Consider the following 9579-nt stretch of genomic DNA (forward strand, 5'->3'; position numbering starts at 1 on the left):
TAGAGTTAGACATAAATGACACTAACCAAGGTTCGAGTAGAAATAATACCTGGTTTAAGTCGTAGAAATGGGCGCAGTTCAAAAGGGCGTCCATTTTTTTGTTGCTGCCCTCAGTCTCCTGTTGGATAAAGACTGTTGTTAGCATGTTTTCTCCGGGTACTCCGGTTTCCTCCCACATTCCAAAAACATGTTAGGTTAATTAGCGACTCCAAATTGTCCATAGGTATGAATGTGAGTGTGAATGGTTGTTTGTCTATATGTGCCCTGTGATTGGCTGGGATAGGCTCCAGCACCCCCCCCGACCCTCGTGAGGATAAGCGGTAGAAAATGAATGAATGAAAGAAAGAATTTAAACTAAATGACCTTACTCTTATATAAATACTGTATGGTTGTCGAGCCATGTAATGCACAATATCACCAGCAGATGGCAGCATATCACAAACCTCATACACAACATGAGGGCACTCAGCAGCGCCCACAGCAGGGTCTACACTTCCCCACTTTCAAAATAAAGGTTATTATTTTAAAAAATAAAAAGGCGGGGGCAACGTGATTTTGTTTTCATGAGGCCATGATGGCACCCCATGACTCCTAGACAAATGTTGAGGATTATCATCATCAAGTTAAAAATAGATATACTGTCATTTATTGTTGTTATTAGCATAGAAAACCTGTTAATGACGTTCCGAATACGGTTTTTACCATTATTAGAGCCCTGTAGACATAAAATAACACCCCTATAGTCACATTTACACTCTTATTATTCATCTTTTACACCACACTGCTTTACACTACATTGCCGGTTGCTATGGTACCCATTATGTCATTGTAAACAAACAAAAAAAAACCTTAAACTGTATTATGGAAAGCAGGAAGTGAACAAATGTAACAGTTACTGATTGTAAAAGTACCAGATGGAGGGGTTAGGATTTAATAAGCTTTGCTTCTTCCTACTCCTTTTGGACATGTGGAACTGGGAACTGATTATGGGATGCATTCAATTGTAATCTGATGCATGTTCAAATGAAATTAAACCATTACCATTACATTGCAAAATGTTACGCTACAGGGACTTGAGATGGCCGCAAGCTAACCAGTTAGCTTCACATTTATTTCTTCTAAACTTTAAAAAAAAAAACGTACCATTTGAAAAGTTGATATAGCGAGGGATTTATAATCAAACTGTGATATTGCGAGGAACGACTGAAGTTATGATTGTGGTTGGTTTAAAAACACTACTGTCCTGGCTGCTAAACACAAAAGGAAAAGAAAAGAAAAAGACGACTTTCGCCAAGTTTTCAATAAGACAAGTAAGAGTAATCAATGAAATAATATTTTTAAAAAAACACGATGTAGCGAGGAATCATTCTACAGTAGTTAACACCTGAACGATTTTCTTAGAATTCACATCCATCAAGGGGTTAGGAGTTCGCTTGCTATGCTATACCGTGCTTAGCTTATTGTTACACTTTTATGACAGTTGTTATGACCCCTCTAATCTGCACTTAAAGTGTATACGTGAGCGACACCCCTCTTTTGCAATTCCAAATCACCTGTAATGCCTGGCAGCCAAAATTGGGCGTTTTTTTTTTTTTTTCTTCTCTCCTTTTGCTTTTGAAAACGATATCATAAAAGATGAGTCATCACACGGCATTAAAGCGCTCCGGTGTTTCATGAGAGTTTACAACCGTCGTCTCCACAATGTCTGGGATCTCCACCCATCATGTCGTATGTGGAAGGTTAGGACAGACTCTCCACTGTTGCGGTTCTGACTTTCTTCTCGTACGTTGGCTCTGAGAAGGCTAGCGTGGTGATGAGATGAGATTAATGTGCTTCTCTAGTCTGCGCCCCCCGGCCCCCTTTTGTGGTCCAAATATCAACATGTACTCGTGTCGTGCTGTTGTGTCGACCATGAGAGCGGGACGCCATTGTTGATGATGCTCAATGATTAACCTGAATGGATGTCGCCGTGTTTACACTCCAGCTGCCGCCCTGTTGCAACACGGTCGCACGTGGCCGCGATGGAATTGTTTTTGAAATGTCGGACGCCCGTTTTGACATGAAATATGGCTTCATGATTGCAGCCTTTGAGCTACAAGAATGCCCCCCCCCCCCTTCCTTTGAGATAAGGCTTCTCGCTTGGACCTTTGACACCGACAAGGACACTCATTAGTCGTCGATGGTACGCCTTCGTACTAAATGATGGACAGAAATATTCTATGCAGGGTAGTCTACAAAATACAGTTGAGCACCGCCGATTTGTTTCAACTTCAAAGCAAAATAAATCACAGAAAGAGAAATAACCTCTTCCAGAGTCACCATCGCCATTAGCAACTGAGCTTCTTTGATAGAAGCTAAGGACGTTTTGTGGTAAAAATACATTAAAACACAGTTGGACTCATGCAGTGTATTAATAACACAATAAGACGTTCGCCATTTTCTACGCTAACCAGAAAACGTAGCTAAACAAAAGCAAATTCGGGGCGTAATTGTTTCATTCATTCATTTTCTACCGCTTATCCTCACAAGGGTCGCTGGAGCCTATCCCAGCTGTCTTCAGGCGAGAGGCAGGGTACAACCTGGACTGGTGGCCAGCCAATCACAGGGCACATATAGACAAACAACCATTCACACTCACATTCATACCTATGGACAATTTGGAGTCGCCAATTAAGGTAGCGTGTTTTTGGAATGTGGGAGGAAACCGGAGTACCCGGAGAAAACCCACGCATGCACTGGGAGAACATGCAAATTCCACACAGAGGGTGGAATTGAACTCGGGTCTCCTAGCTGTGAGGCCTGCATGCTAACCACTTTTCCGCCGTGCAGCCCATCTTGGAAATTCATTCATTCATTCATTCATTCATTTCTACCTCACGAGGGTTGCAGGGGGTGCTGGAGCCTATCCCAGCTGTCTTCAGACGAGAGGCGGGGTACACCCTGGACTGGTGGCCAGCCAATCACAGGGCACATACGTATAGACAAACAACCATTCACACTCACATTCATACCTATGGACAATTTGGAGTTGCTAATTAACCTAGCATGTTTTTGGAATGTGGGAGGAAACTGGAGTACCCGGAGAAAACCATTTGTGAATTTTTTTTTTTTTCAGTACTTAATCCTGCTTATACTTCAATTTTTGCGGCGTTATGATGTGATGGCACTTGCTGAAACATGAATGAGTGTCAGCCATTTTTTCTTTTTAGTTAATTTTTAGACAATGTGAATTAAATATGACATGGTGTTCAATCACCTTTTTTTTTTCTTACCCCCGTATGTTTTTCATCTGAATTGACCTCATCCTCTAACATAAAGAGGAGCAATGTGCAGGGAATATATCAGTGTCTACCATCCCCATGTGCGTAGTGTACGTATAGTCATTCCTACGTGCAGATGGGGCCGGTCTGCTCCCACTCAGGTCACATCCCAACAACGGGACGGGGTCAGCGGCGTAGAGATTAGCCTATTAGCGTGATGATGTTAGAGGCACTCGGGGGTGGAATATATGAGCAGGAGGTTTCAGAGAGGATACTTACAATTACATGCAGCTGCCAAAAAGTGAGTGGGGAGATGGGGGGGAGGGGGGGGGGGGCGGGTTTTTTTACATGCATGTGTGTTGAGTGTGTAGGTGTGATTTGGGCTTCGGCAGGGGGATTCAAGGCATGACAGAGGCCTTCGTCATGTAACAGTTTTATCACATCGGAAGAAAGTGGGAGGGCGTTGAGGGGGCTGATTATTTTCATAACACACACACACATAGAATCACATATGATGCACACATGGTATCTGCCGAGACAGATAAGGACAGGCAGGAAGAACGCTGACAGGAAGAACTTCCTTTCATGTAGGGAATTATACCATTATCCATCAGGAGGGCAAGAGCATGCATGTCTGTGTGCGCGTGTGCGTGCCTGTTGCACCTTAAATGACCGTCATCATCGTCATTATCGTTTTATCGTGATGCCTCCTTGAATCTGTGGGAAATGTGCACACGTTCAACGCGCCTCTAAGGCCCCCGGGGCGCCACAGAGAAACCACCCTTGTGCAAATACGCACACAGGTGACAAGTAATAAGAGAAGAGTAGTGCTAATTTCATGCTAATAAAAAAAAAGGCTTCCCGAGCCAAAAGATGAAAAGAAAGATTCCGCTGTAGAAGAGAATGCGTAAAAAGTGCAGGACTGTATATGTAAGATGTCTGACAGTCGGCAATATTACAAGAAGAAGGTTGAAATACTTTAAAAATAGCTGTAATTTCACAAGAATAAAGTAATGGGAAGGAAAAAAGTGAATTTTATGAGAATAAACTCATGATATGAGGAAAAGTAACGTAATTCTACTAGCATTCAGTTCAAATATTTAATTATTTTTTTAAGTCATAATATTATGAAATGTTAGGTTGCGGAAAAAGTGGTAATATTACAGGAATAGTGTCAAAATATTATGGGAATAAAGTCATAATATTACAAAAAGAAGGTTGAAATACTTTAAAAACAGCTGTAATTTCACAAGAATAAAGTCATGAGAAGGAAAAAAGTGAATTTTATTACCATAAACTCATGATATGAGGAAAAGTAACGTAATTCTACTAGCATTCAGTTGAAATATTAAATAATTTTTTAAGTCATAATATTATGAAATATTAGGTTGCGGAAAAAGTGGCAATATTACAGGAATACGTTCAAAATATTATGGGAATAATGTAAGCATTACGAGAAAAAGGCTTTCTACCGCTTATCCTCACGAAGGTCGCGGGCGTGCTGGAGCCTATCCCAGCTGTCTTCGGGTGAGAGGCGTGGTACACCCTGGACTGGTGGCCAGCCAATCACAGGGCACATATAGACAAACAACCATTCACACTCACATTCATACCTATGGACAATTTGGAGTCGCTAATTAACCTAGCATGTTTTTGGAATGTGTGAGGAAACCGGAGTTCCCGGAGAAAACCCACGCATGCAAAGGGGGGAACATTCAAATTCCACACAGAGGGTGGAATTGAACTCGGGTCTCCTAGCTGTGAGGCCTGCATGCTAACCACTTGTCCGCCGTGCAGCCCATCTTGGAAATTCATTCATTTTCTACCACTTTGCCTCACGAGGGTCGCAGGGGGTGCTGGAGCCTATCCCAGCTAATAAGAGAAGAGTAGAGTAGAATGCATACAGAGTGCAGGACCGTATATGTAAGACATCTGACAGTCGGCACCTTCAACCCTGAGGCGAGCTTGGACTCTTTTCCTTCACTGTATTTCTATTCTGGCTTGAGAGTCAAAGAGGTTGGAACATATCCCAGCATGCACTGGGGGAGAGGCAAAGTACACATCAAGGAGAAAGAAAAACAAAACTGTAATTGTTGCAGAGTTGAATTTTTAACAAAGAGTAAAAGCTTATGTCACCTTTTCTTTCCTCTATTAAAATATAATATCAAAATAAATATCAAAGTCATCTTTTCAGTCTTTATATGAGGTTTTGTTGTGTGCAGCCGTTTGGCTTGGCTCCGTGCCCTCCATGCGACCGCTCGGGAAGCTTTAAGGAGCACAAAAATTTTACTTAGCGGGGGCCAACACACGCACACACACACACACACACACACACACAATTAAACATCTAATCCGCACAAATTGCATGTTTTGACCTGTGATCTAAAGGGAGTGGAAGGAACTGACACGACTCCGACATCTTGACGTTTAACATCTGGCTCCCCACCAGCTCCATAACAAAGAATGAAGATGCAGGTTCAAGTCCTTCGGTAAAGCGACGCTGCAGCGCCGACAGTCACGACTTCGGCGCATTCAAGCCAACTCTCCCATAACTGTCTGACATTTTTTTCCCCAACGATGTCTCAATGGCGCTCAATTGCGAACAACCCCTGCTGGAACGGGATATGCGTCAAATTATGGACGTCGGATAGTTTCAACACTGCAAGGTCTCGCGGGGACTTTAAATTCTGGAATCCCGTTTGTCTTCCAAAGAGAAAAAAAATAAGTCAAAGAGGGGGAAAAACAACAATGACATGATTGTGCATTATTAGTGCACGGCCAGGCGGACTTTTGTTATTGCAAGAGATAAAGTTGCTCCTGTGAGAGGTTTAGCATTAAAGCAGAACTAATTGACTCCTTTAAACGTACCATTCATTATAAAATGCAGTCAGGCTGCTAAGTACAATGTGAACAAGATATAATGCACCACATACAACATATACTATATCAGCATAATGGATAATTACATTGAATAAATACATACCGTATTGTATTGAATAAATCATGCTGTTTTGTGGTTGAATGTGACCTATTGTTAGTTACATTGAAGCAATATTTCTACCATTTTTAAGCATAAAAATCGCTTACTGAACTAAAATTATAAGTAAAAAACGTGATTCTGCGTATGTAGTATTCTACACTGGTCACAGGGTGTCAGTAATGTTCCATCAACAACAGGATTTTATTGCAGCTTTAAATGATCTTACAAAAAAGACACTCACGTCACTTCCTGTGCGACACTCACTCAAATTTAGCGTCTTTTGCACGAACACGGCTGCACGGCGGTCGTATGGTTAGCGCGCAAACCTCACAGCTAGGAGACCAGGGTTCAATTCCATCCTCGGCCATCTCTGTGTGGAGTTTGCATGTTCATCCCGTGCATGCGTGGGTTTTTTTCTGGGTACTCCGGTTCCCCCCCCACATTCCAAAAACATGCTAGGTTAATTAGCGACTCCAAATTGTCCATAGGTGTGAATGTGAGTGTGAATGGTTGTTTGTCTATAGGTGCCCTGTGATTGGCTGGCCACCAGTCCAGGGTGTACCCCGCTTCTCTCGTCCGAAGACAGCTGGGATAGGCTCCAGCACCCCCCGCGACCTTTGTGAGGATAAGCCGTAGAAAATGAATGAATGATCATTGTTTTGTGACTATTGAAAAATAAATGACATGTAGTACTCAGTAATGTTAGCATTAGTCATTCCTAATGCTAATGTGTAAGTTTTCATGTAATGCGAGTGTAAAGCTGACTATAGGGGTGTTAGTGTTTGTCTAGAGGGCTCTAATAGTGGTAAACACCGTATTGTAGATAAGTTTTCTATGCTTTCTATGCTATATTCCGGTTTCCTCCTACATTTCAAAAACATGCTAGGCTAATTGCCGACTCCAAATTGTCCATAGGTATGAATGTGAGTGTGAATGGTTGTTTGTCTATATGTGCCCTGTGATTGGCTGGCCACCAGTCCAGGGTGTACCCCGCCTCTTGCCTGAAAACAGCTGGGATAGGCTCCAGCAACCCCCGCGACCCTCGTTAGGATAAGCGGTAGAACATGAATGAATGAATGCACGAACACTAGCCTTATTTATGTATTTAATGGCTTATTTACTTATGAAGTCTACGATATTAGGTAATATAAATGTGACTATAAGGTTGTTTCATGTTAAATAATGTTAGAAGACCGTAAACTATTCTCTGACTTCAATAAGCAATCCTACTTATCATATGGTAGCATATCACAGACATAATTCACTTATCACAGTCGGGTCTGGAACCAATGAACTGCGATAAACGAGGGATTGCTGTACAGTGGCATGTTTTTAACAGTATAACTGTTAAAACTGTAACAACATTACTTCAAGCGTAGCCCGTACTGCTAACAAGGCGTTTAACAATGGTGACAATTTGATTTGATTACTTCCGAAGGGATCGTTTTTGTTTGTTGAGTGAATTACAGCCACATCAGCTTTATCTTTTCCACTCTGAAAAACCATAAAAACATATTTATATGTATATATATGTCAACTATTAACTGTTTGGTGAGGGAGGTGCTGTGGAAGTCAAACAGCACTGATGGAGTGTTTGTACAGTGTGACTCTTTCTGTATACGAATAATACTACTACGATACCAATCATCCTTCTTGACAAGTCCCGATAAGAAATCACGTTAAAGGTTCATACCTTGAGTGCTAAAAGTTGCATTCTTTTGTGCTTGGCCCCCGTCGGAGTTGTACAGTTGTTGCCCCACTCGGTGAGCCTTAATGACTTTGTCCTTTGAACGCAGGGTCTGAGGAACCCGCCCAAGACTGTCAACAGGGGACAGATTTCTGGCCTGGGAAGCTCACTTCAATCCACCTGAAGACACAATTTGTTCGACTTTTAGAATCAATATTCTGTGCTGTTATTACAACAAATGAAACTTAAACTACCAAAAACTCAACAACGGAAATAAAACTTTATATAGATAATGTGCAGCAACTACAATTAAAGCCCTGTAGGCCCATGGGAAATTTGTTACGGATCATCACTAGGCAACACAAACTACACAAAAAGGTGTTGGACATGCTGTATTGTTATTTTAAGTAGTGTTATTAAGTATTTTAAGTTATACAGCAATACTTAGTTACGTACTTGGTTAAAATTCTGTATAATAAGTATTTTAACTTAGTTAAAATACTGTAGTTTTTGCGGCTTCACCTTACCATGGTTTTTAGTATATTGAAGCAAACTGTGCTATATATATCACTATATTGACAGTTACTATGGTACCCATTATGTCATTGGATGCTCATATCACCTCGTACTTCGGTACGTGACAAAAAAATTAAAAAAAAATGTTACAAAAATGTACAAAAAAAATCAAAATTTTTTTTACATTTTTTATTTTTTTATTTAAAATTTAAATTTTTTAAAAAAAATTTAAGTTAAAAAAAAACTTGTAATTGTATGGTCATATCATCTTGTACTTTGGTACGTGACAAAAAAAATTTTTTTCTTTTAAGTTACCAAAAAAATAATTTATTAAACTATATTAGGAAAGCAGGAAGTGAACAAATGTAACAGTTACTGATTGTAAAAGTACCAGATGGAGGGGTAGGATTTAATAAGCTTTGCTTCTTCCTACTCCTTTTGGACATGTGGAACTGGGAACTGATTATGTGATGCATTCAATTGTTAATCTGATGCATGTTCAAATGAAATTAAACCATTACCATTACCAACTGTATGCATGTGATTTAATCACCGACCAGAAGTGAACATAACATCCAAATATTTCGACAGACATAACTCACCCATGTCGACATTCTCCTCATAGTTTCTTGTCTTATACATTTCTCGTAAGCCGACAAGAGTCTTGAAAAGAAGAAGACGATGGACTTTCTTCTTTTGTGGTTTGGTGTGTCACATGGTTCTGCTGGTGTGTTTGTTCAGGTGCAGGTTTGACGTGTGTATTATCGTTTTTCGTGTAGTTGCAACTATTTACTCATCCGGCACAGGATGGACGCGACTCGGGAAGAATCTCAGCAGCGTTCCCGTGTGGACAGGGCCGCCACTCCGTTGTCTCCTGTCTCCTAGGGAACACATTTATAGCATCACATACAAGCATTAATTTTATTTATTATCTATTATATTGGCTAACACATGTGTAAAGGTAACTATTGTGGTGTTAGTTCATGTCTAGAGGGCTCTGATAATGTTAATAATTGTATTTATAAGTTCATAAACACAATTCCAAAGCTCTACCTCAGAAAACATTCCATTTATAAATACTTTGGAAAAATTCACTTATTGCTTATCGCTTATTGCTTTTCAAATTCATTCATTAA

General features: G+C 40.6%; 1 long non-coding RNA gene across 1 annotated transcript; it reads right to left on the bottom strand.

The window, feature by feature from the left end:
- Positions 1-85: 85 nt before the first annotated feature.
- LOC144894472 (uncharacterized) lies at positions 86-9319 on the bottom strand. The gene is made up of 3 exons (XR_013625086.1): positions 9046-9319; positions 7934-8107; positions 86-118 (listed from the first exon to the last, which is right to left on the bottom strand). It is a non-coding gene; the product is annotated as an uncharacterized LOC144894472 (long non-coding RNA).
- Between the last annotated feature and the right edge of the window lie 260 nt (positions 9320-9579).

The sequence above is a fragment of the Doryrhamphus excisus genome, linkage group LG20 (assembly GCF_037039965.1).
Source record: "Doryrhamphus excisus strain RoL-2023G ecotype Guam linkage group LG20, RoL_Dexc_Guam_v1.1, whole genome shotgun sequence".
NCBI lineage: Eukaryota > Metazoa > Chordata > Actinopteri > Syngnathiformes > Syngnathidae > Doryrhamphus > Doryrhamphus excisus.